The following is a 10,183-nucleotide window of genomic DNA, read 5'->3' on the forward strand; positions in this document are numbered from 1 at the left end:
TTCAAGACTACACTACTACTGCTACTACAACTACTAATAGTGGGATATGGGAGGGTTTAGCAAACAAAAACTGGGATAGCTGAGCAGTGGTCGGGACACAGGGCTAGAAAGAAGAGACTCCTTACTTCCACTTCTCTGTGACCTTGAAACAACTTAAGCCTAACTGCCTCATGTATATAAAACACTTAAAAAATTTCAAACTTTTATAATGTAATAATGCTTACCTCCCTCATCAGTCTAAGGATTAATTAACACTGGTGATAGGCTTTGAGCATCTTGTATGTCACAAGAGCATAAATTATTTTTCCTCAACAGTGCCTGCGAGGCCTGGGACATCATCCCCACAGGCAGGGTGGCTTCCCCATGATGTGACCTGTGAGCTGCCAGCTACCCAAGGAGCAGTGAGAACCTTCAAAGAGGAACACACCAGAAAACATCAAGAGCAATAGCTAATGCAATTGCCAAAAGGATACACAGGAGCAAACTCTAACCTTCCTTGGAGGCCAAATTAAGATGCATCATCACATCAGCAGGCAAAATGTCTCTTTTCAAATACTAAAACTCGTTCCACTAATTGGTAAGTATACTCTATCTTGCTTGCTCCCTGTGTTGCCTGTGATATCACAGTTGCCATAGTAACTGTTTATTCTGTCCAATTACAAAGTAAACACATTCAAAGAAAACCAATAGTTTCTTTCCTAAGAACTTACTACCTGGACTCTCTCATCACTTTGTTTTACATTTTCACATTGAAACTGTCCATAAGTAAGCATTATTTCCTCTTTGGGTTATTAGTTACACTTACACCAAGGCAATCAAAGACCTACAGCATGGTACAACAAAACCTTAAAGTGAATAATGATAGTGTACTTTAGAAGCAAAAGACAGTTGCTGTATTTCTGGGAGACAACGTACTGCAGGGATTGGAGTGAAGCACAGGGTGAACAACTGCAGATGGAGTTGGATACTTTGGTCTCATAGCAGTAAAACATTCATACAGCCTCAGAAGGCTGTTCCAGCATTATGATGCCGCCTTGCCTCTGCGAAACTTATACGAGACTGCTACGGAGAGTGTGCTGTCACTGCCCAGGGATGTCACTGCTATTACTGGAGGAAATAAAAAGCATTTAGGTTGAATTTTGTGCTAAGATGAAAACAGAAACCCACCTGTTTACATCCCTGAAAGCTTCTGAAAGCCTGTGAGCAGCTACAAAAGCAAGGTTGACAGGTTATCACAGTCCAGGAAATGGCAAGAGAAAAAACCCAAAGCAACAAAACGTATGAGGTTCCAATGATAATTTTTCAACTTTTAATCATGGAATATACAGTTTGCCTAGGGATTTTTTTCCCCTGCCAATTGGATAGGAAGTTCCTTGTGATTTTTACCAATATACTGAAGCAGGCAGGAGTCTGAAGAGGTCCAGGCAGGTGCTATTTTTGTCAGCAAAACCATGAAAACCCTTTACATACACTTTACTGTGCATATTCCCATTCACAAGGCACAAACATACTTACATCTTTGCCTGACTGCTTAGGATCTTCTCCTGGACCTTTGTATGGACTCCACGATGGAAACGATCCTCCATTTGCAGCCACAAATGCCCAGGCAAGAAAATCCCATTCCCAAGGAGAGCTGGCTGAAAAATAGATGGAGAGAAGCATGCCTATGTGAACAGTACAATTTATTGTCCTACGAGTTAATAAGGCTCTGGACTAATTAAATTACTGCTTTTCCACTTTGCCATTCTTGTGTGGCTGAGAAAAATCCTGTCTGTACTTGGAGACTGCACACTTGCTGCATGAACTTTGCCTGAAGTTCTCATATGCAGAGTAGATGGGATTATATTATAAGCAAATGTTAATGTAAATAGACACCTGCCACCCTTGAAACATTACATTTGCTGTTTGGTAAATAGTCTTTTATTCTTCAACACAGAAGTCAGTTACACTATGGCATTGACTGAATCAGACAACAAATAAGATTTAAGTGTATCAAATATTTTTAGAGAGAATGTCTATGTCAAACAGATTAAATGTCTTGGCACTGGTTCCAGGGCAGGATTTTGTGTTCAGCAGCTGGCATTTCAAGTCTTAAAATTTCCAGTACATTAACCTGACTGTGGAAGGGGTTTACAGTAACTATTTGGGACTTCCAGGCAGTCTACCAATGCAAAACTATGATTGTAATCTACACTGGGACTGAACTCTCTGTAAAGTCTGACTGAGTTTGTTACTGTTGTGCACACATTTCATTTTGCAGCCAAAAAGTCACATTCAGCAGAAGTACCTACCACAAAGTGCATATCAGAAATAGCATAAACATTTGCTGGATTAGCCACTGTCTTTGTGAGAATGCTACCAGGGTAGGCTGCGATCTGGCAACAAATCTGTGTATAAATTGACCCCTGTACCTCAGCTCAACTTCAATATCTTTTAATCCATCTTCACCAAACAAATTGCATCAACTATGGCTGAATTTAGCCATCTGCAGTTCACATTGTTTTTGTTCCTTCTCCTAAGTTCTTCCAACAGATTAAATGGGGCTGCACTGAACTAACGGCTCTTGGCTGAGGTGGGCAGGCATAATTTGATTAGTATAGATTCTGGAATTGGTAAGTACTGTATCAGTAGCCTCCCTAGAAAATAGGTGACATGTCATGGGATATTAAGTATGGCCATTTAATGTAAAAACTCAGATAATACATGAGTTAAATGGAGAAAATGAGAGAAAGCTTTTAAGCATTCTCCCAAGACAGATTGCAGAATAATATTATTGTACACGCAAGGAGTGCTGATTGACACAGTCAGAAGGCCATTATACTAGCACGATATAAAATCATTATAGCAAAAAGCATTTCAGAGCTGCAGAGTGATAGTAGCAACATATAATGAATTATCAATAAAGAAGTGGTGATTCGGTTACATTACATATGAATAGAAAGCTTCCTGTTATATAATTTAAACCTGCCAGCCTGGCAAGTGACTTGAATATTCAATTCCTTTTCCAGGTGTATTAATCACCCCTTTAACTTTACCAGAGACTGTGATTTTGTAGGATAGGCCAGCAACTGAGCTACATCAATCGATGCTCTTGAAGAAAGACTGGTTGAGCAGATTTAACAAGGTAGCCTCTGCTGATTTGAGCACTCAAGGAAACAACCTTTAAGGTGCTGCTATTAAGTATATATTTCTTCCTGTTTATGGTACATAAACACAAGGTCTTTCAGAATGCCAGTGCCACCACTGCTTTACATTTTTCATTGTGCTTTACTGCACAGTTCTTGAAGTTTACATTGTTGCAAACTACCATTAGTGATGAAGCCCTAAAAACCCCTAATCTCTAAACCCTCTATTTCTAAGGCTGTGGTGCTGAAGAAGTCTGGTCTTGGACCTTACTCCTGCAAGAAGCTTCTCTACAGCACATTAGTTGTGTTGCAACGTGATCCTACAGAGGACTAGGCTCCTTGGGAACATTACTGGAGTCACCTTTTCCTTTTAAATGATTATTCAGCATTTTGCAGTGTTCACATAATATCTAAATCAAAGATAACTGTGCTGGAACCTTAAGAGTAATGCAAGTGTAAAATTGAGGGAAACTGGAGGATTCAGTTAGAACTCCCTCAGTGCTAGAACCAAAGTTAAAATCAACAAACAAGGAAGACTGACCATTTGAAAACAATCCAGCTGTGATAAATATTGTCCAGTCCACATTCTGAAAGTGAATATATCCACAGCACCGCAAGACACAAGCATTTAAAAGTGGTGAGTAGTTCTAACCTGCTTTGCAGAACTGCTAAGCTTTTGCATGTTTAAAATACATTTTCAGACTTTTTTCAATAAATGGGAATTGAGTCTTACAAAGTAATGTGTTTGTAAAATAATATACATACAACATATCTAGCATGAAATATATTATTATCAACTCATGTGATTGTATAGGTACATTATATTACACTATAGGAACGTAATGCTACATATATCTATGTGTGTGTGTCTACACCCATACTGTTTTATCCTGGCATTACCAACGCTCCAAGAAAATGGGCAATATTGTTAAAACAGTTGCAGTACACTTTGCTTCAAGTTGCTGTCTGGATAAACTGCTTTTCAAACAGCTTTCTATTTTATATGTTTGCCCAAATATGATGGCCAGCTTCTTCAGAAGTCCTCAGCATCTAGTTGCTTTCATTTCAGTTATTTCACTTTCTGTATACCACCTCTCTTTCCTCTCTCAAGGGTGAATCTACAAATGACAGAGAAACACCTTCTCTTCCTTTATACTGAACCTGTTAGAAGCCTGCAGTGAGGATGTTTCTTTTTACTGCACTGGAATGCTCTTGAGACTAAAAGCAGCTCAGAAATTTAATCACAGGCCAAGAGCTAGTAGTTAGATTGCAGCTTTAAAAGGCCTTAAAAGGAGGCAATGGAAACACGGATTACTGCCTCATGACCATTAATTAGCTTATGAAACTTCAGGAAAAGAACTGGTGGACATTTATGTGAATTTTCACTGCCTCAAAACACCACTGGTGTACAGGAATTTAATTTTTCAAGTGTCAGAAGCAAATCTTCCTTCACACAGGCAGGATTCTGTTGATCACAGAGCTGGCTTGTGCCATTTTTAAGGTTCCATTCTCATCTGTTTAAAAGATTAAATAGTTCTTGAGACCATATGATTTGGGGAAAAGAAAGGTTTTTGAGTGCGTGACCCAGCAGTCAGAAACAGCCAAATGCTAGTACTGGCTCTAAAACCAGCTCCCAGCCAAATCCCAGTAATCTTGGGCAAATTAAAACCTCCCTGTCTCAGCGTTCCTAACTTTCAGGCAGAGGCAAAGCTAGTTGCTCACCACAAGGATGCTGTAAAAATTAATTAGCAAAATAGCTATAAAGCACTGAGGATGAAAAATGTGCTAAGAGCTAAGCATTATAATTAATGTTATTTAATGCATCTTTAAAAATCAAATTATATTTTCTTATTCTTTAATAAAGGAATTACACAATTACTTTAAGAAATGACAAAGTAATTTGAAGTAAATGACTGCCCTGTAAAATTGAAACACACCCTAAAATGTGGTTATTACAGAATAACCACACACCCTGGTAGTTAGCACTGCTTGAGTTGTGAATAACCTTAACATAGTAGTGTATTATTAAGTGCAGGAGGATCAGCAATTATAAAAGGGAGAGCAAGTGCTGATGCATGTTAAATTCATGTTACCTCTTTGGCATCAGCAGATTTGGTGCATCTATTCTCGGCAATAAAAAGCATGCTGGGCAAACTCAACTTGTGGCACAAAAGGATTAATTAGGGTACAGCTAATACAAGCACTGTTTAGACATGAATCAAGGCATTCAGGACACGGGGCTTGTGGTGCACTGAATAATTGCCAACACCATAAAAAAAAGGGGGGGGGAAGACATGAACAAATTTCACATTTATGAGAAGCAGAAAGTTCTACTCCAGCTTCTGCTTGGCAGAGAATTACACACTGCAGGTTTCTTTTGAAATAGTTCATACTACCACACAAAAATGCTTTCTTGTGTTTTCATTGTATTTTAATGTGAGTGTTTTTCAGATAAAGGAGCTATTTGATAGCTAAAACCAACAGGTACCTGCTGCCTCAAATAAAGCAGACTTTAAAGACTTTCCTTCCTTATATGCTGTTCAAGGTCAGAAACTCAACCTCTGTATCTCAGGTGATTTGGATTTCTGTTATGCTATTTTGCTTGAAGGAATACTTAATATCAATGGGTAAAACAAGAGAAGAGACAGTTGGAAGGTTAGGAGGTTAGTGTGGATGCAGGAACTGTAGTTTAACTCAGACTAGGGCTGCAGCAATGCATGTTCACAGCGCAGTACAGGACTGCACAAAGGTGTCCAAGTCCACTTGCTCAGGCACCAGAAGCTGGAGGATGTTGATCACACAACTTTTCTGGCTAACTCCTTGCCTGGTGAATTTATCCCTCTTTTTCTGAAAGAAGGTAGCCATAGGTGTCTTCTACCCTGCAGTGCCACACAGATCTGAGTTACCTATCTGGAACTGACTGGGATTTTCTATCGTTCAGTGAAGCTGTAGGAGAAAACATTTTGCTCTGAAACAATAAACACATTTTCTAAAATATTCACAGAGGCGCTGAGAGTTCTCCAAGTTCTGTAACAGCACAGACTGACAGCCAAAAGGAATTTGCTGAGTCCTGACTCCTGAGCCCAGCCCAGCCAGCAGAACCTGTCTTCAACTCACAAAAAGCTGCCTGTGTGAAAATTGTGTCCATTCAGTCCACGAAACATGACAACTCATACACTCTATCTTTTTTAGTAGTTTTCTTACAAGTATCTCATGGCAAAAAATGTTTCAAAGCATTTCTTGTGAAAATTGCCATTAAATTTGTCCAAAATTAAACTAAAATGCACTCTAGAACTATTTTAAATACTTTATATGCTTATGCTAGTCATCTCTTATGAAAGTTTGAGGCCTTTAAAAAAAGTACTCCAAGAATTAAAATGATAAAACAAAAATGAGGAGAAAACTAACCACTTCTAAATAATCATTCTTAGACCAAATGCTTCCTCTATTCCATAGCGTAGATCATATTCCACATTCAGAAATCAGGTGTGTGGCTCAGATTCCTCATTCTTCCAGGGGAAATGGAAGTCTTGCTCAGTATTGCACAGCCTGGAATAGTGCTCCACTCTCCTACAGCTCAGCAGATGCAGCAATGTACACATCCGGCATGCACATCCAGCACGCCAGCCATCAGGGCCAGTTCTCCAAGGGCTGTGACAGATGCAATGCATCTGAGCTCCCCTTCCATGCATGAGTCTCCAAATCACAAGATTTACATGTAAAGTTTCTCATCCTTAGCCATGATTTATTTGGAGGGGAATTAAACCTTATATTCAAATATTGGTTTTCATTAAATCACTTTATATTTAAATAATTCTCAATCTCCTTTTTAATTAAATATACTAAGGACCAATTTCCATCTTTTATTCAGGAAGCTTAACTGCCAGGATGGTAAGACCAATGACATTGCAAAGGCTGAGACTCTTCTGATATTTTGATTCCTTCTCCTAGTTTTGCTTACAGCCCTGATTTTTGGAGAAATGAAAAACCAGCTTCTACAAGGCCTCACCCTTTAATCACTGCAAGTTAACATGACACCCTAATGAGAAATCTCCCTTTCCTTTTCATCCCATCATCTGCTCCACTCCACCTGCCACTGCAAGGCTCTTACAGGATCCTTACAGTCCTATTACTTGCAGCCCCTTTCCTCATTTTGAAAATCAAATTAATTGCATTAGAGACAGAATTAAAAGCTGCCTAAAACACTAAGGAGATATAATGTATATATTGCCCTTGGTAAATCTCGCCCAGTTCAACCAGTGTCTTCCAAGTTTCCATTTCATTAAGAGCAACATGCTTTTAAAGGCTCATTTAGTTGGTTCTGCATTTGTTGCACTTGAATTGCAATAATATATAAAAGCCAAAAAGTGTCACTATGAGACAAGACAGAGCAGCCAGAACTATGCTTCAATGAAAAAAAAAAGGTTCATACACATTGCTTAGGAAAGACCAAAGCTATTAATGAAACTGGGTCAGGTTAGCAAACAATTTGTTTTTCCCTGCAGGTTCTGGAGAGTAGTTTCTTAGTTTAAAGAGCTAAGAAAGAAACCAACCATTTCATGATGAGCTGACATCTCACTTGCAGCTTCCATGCCTCTTCTGCTCTTTCACACAGGCTCAGTGTGAAAAGTGGGTTTACTGGTCAAGGGTGAATCTAACACGCTCTCCTGCTTTCACAGAAATCCTCTGGTTTCTCCCCTCTTTGGCTTCTGCTAATCTGATAAAATCAGAAATGTAGCTCCATTTCCTGCACTGTTTCTTCTTCAATTCGGCTCCCTGCTGTTTGTTTCTAGGATATTCTCATCCCTGCTGGGTGTATATTTTACTCTCTTTAAGAAGAGCCCTGATCATGTTTCTTTTTCTCACACTATCTATTACTGACGCTTGCTATGGGAATCTCCCAGTCGGCGGTGAGACCCCAGCGCTTAGAGCATCTGGACAGTTATCATAAACTAATATAATCACTTCAGCAGCCCATGTTAACAGTGAGGGATTGGTTGTTTTTGTTCCTTCACACTTCTTACCAGAAGAATGGGATTGAAAAGAAGCCTCTTTCATGCCTGTAAGATGGACTAAAGTTAACAGTGGTGTAAACAAGGAGAAATCCCCTGAACGAAAGCAAAAAAATGCTTGGCAATTGTAAGAGAAGTATTTTTCCCTTAGATATGTCTTTGTTTACTGGTGGGTTAAATAGATTGTGCTGAGAGAGACATGCAAGTTCATTTCTGTCCTCTCAGATGGGGAGCTCCATATGAACATGCAACTATAAAACTAAGATTTCTTTATTTTTGCAATGAAGTAAGACTGACATGTTGCTAACTCATCCTACTGCCAGGCCAGAGATGCATGCTGCTCCTGTCTGATGCCAGGCAAGGTCACACAGCCCAGGGAGGCCTCTGCCTGGAATTGCTGCCCCAGAGCTTGCCTAGCTGCTACCAAATACTTCTCCAAAATGCAGGTGAAGTCTGCAACTAGCCTAACAATGCCTGGCAGCAAGGACTTCAAAAGAGGATGCTGATAGGCTTCTGATAAGTGTGTTTGTGATTTGTTAGACTACAAGAACCGATAGATCGACTTTCCTAATCTGGGAAGGCAAACATGTTCCCAGCCTCACTTTCCCATATCAGAGGAGGTGGGTGCAGACAAGAATAAAGAGTAAAACTGGCTTCTCTGTAAATGTGGGAACAATGGTCTGTACTGACAAATGACTGCTAACCTCCACATCCATCTGGATGCAGTTATTACTAATCCCTACCTCAGTCTCTTTAATGTTCTGATCACCACCCAAAAAGGTACTTTGTTCTGCTACATCCTGCAAGAATGCTGTCCCATGTCACAAGTAGCCATCCAAAAAACCAACCCAAACACAAAAAATATCCAAACAAAAAAAGCTTTGGTTAAATATATATTGTTCTCTCCATTCTGAGTCAACATCCCTTGAGAGGATTGAGGTTTTTACTCTCCCCTCCTTCTGCTACCTGTATGGGCAGCTCACATCTCTGCCTCTAAGCTGCACAGACATGCCAAGGCAATACTGCACTTCATGGTCAGCAGTGCCTCTCCATTTCCAAACACAGCAGAGTGGTCCCCAGCAACACCAATGCAATGCTCACAAAGACAGTAAGTTTTCTGTGTACATGTATAAGGTCTCTGTGCTAGGGAATGCCTAATATTCTACTTGTTCTGGAAAACTCCCCCAGGCAGCTACATGCTTGTGAAAAAGTTGAGTTGCCTCTGGGGCAACTTGCTCCTAGGCCCTGGATCTGTTTGCAAGTGTGCTTTGGAGGGGGAAGAAAGGCTTGTCACTGATCCCAGTGCAGCTGGCAGTGCTGCAGCTGAGCTGTGAACGAGCTACAAATTAGTCCAGTATTTAAATGCTTGCTTCTAAAGATAAAAGCCAATTAAGCCTCTCACACCAGATCTTCTTAAGGAGTGGGAAGCATCTCTAAGAATAACCATAGCTCCTGCAGAGCAGTCTTGGTTCACCAGAACCATCTGACAGCACACCAGGAAGCTCCATGCTGCAACATGACACTGTTAGAAGTGAGTTCAGTGCCTTGCCGGTTACCATTACCAGATGCCATGGCATCCTCTGCACTGACAGAGTCCTCTAAGACTCAAAAGTATGGACCAGGTCCTCACCTGCTTCCTAAAGACATCAAGATGCCACCTAATATTCCAGCTGTGGGAGCACTTAGACATGTTAGTGCTTTATGCTTTAACCTCATTATAGGAACATACCTTGGAAAAGCAGAGCTGTGGCAGCTGGGTCTGGATAGATGACTCTCCCCATCCCAACACCAAGAGGCAGCAGTCAAGAGCACTCAGGTTTCAGCAGAACAAGACAAAATGACCATAAATGTCCTATAAAGAGAAACAGGAAAACATGAACTATGCAATGTAGTCCTCAAGTTAATGTGATTGTTAACTGATTTTTTAAAAGGAACTGAAAAACTCTGCTTAAATAGGAAAAAAATGAAGGACCCAGTAAAAGAAGGCTGAAGTTCGTCCCTGGAATAAACACAGAATATAGACAAACCTCCTGTACAGATGTACAG

General features: G+C 40.1%; 1 long non-coding RNA gene across 1 annotated transcript in view; it reads right to left on the minus strand.

Moving 5' to 3' along the window:
• The window catches only part of LOC135184232 (uncharacterized), a 10,238-nt gene extending 256 nt beyond the window's left edge, over nt 1-9,982 (minus strand). The window contains exons 1-4 of the long non-coding RNA XR_010305930.1: nt 9,867-9,982; nt 1,516-1,637; nt 1,168-1,207; nt 1-409 (exon numbers count right to left, since the gene is read on the minus strand). The exon at nt 1-409 is cut by the window's left edge and continues 256 nt beyond it. This is a non-coding gene — a long non-coding RNA (uncharacterized LOC135184232). The remainder of the gene's footprint in view (nt 410-1,167; nt 1,208-1,515; nt 1,638-9,866) is intronic.
• Between the last annotated feature and the right edge of the window lie 201 nt (nt 9,983-10,183).

The sequence above is a fragment of the Pogoniulus pusillus genome, chromosome 20 (assembly GCF_015220805.1).
Source record: "Pogoniulus pusillus isolate bPogPus1 chromosome 20, bPogPus1.pri, whole genome shotgun sequence".
Taxonomy (NCBI): Eukaryota; Metazoa; Chordata; class Aves; order Piciformes; family Lybiidae; genus Pogoniulus; species Pogoniulus pusillus.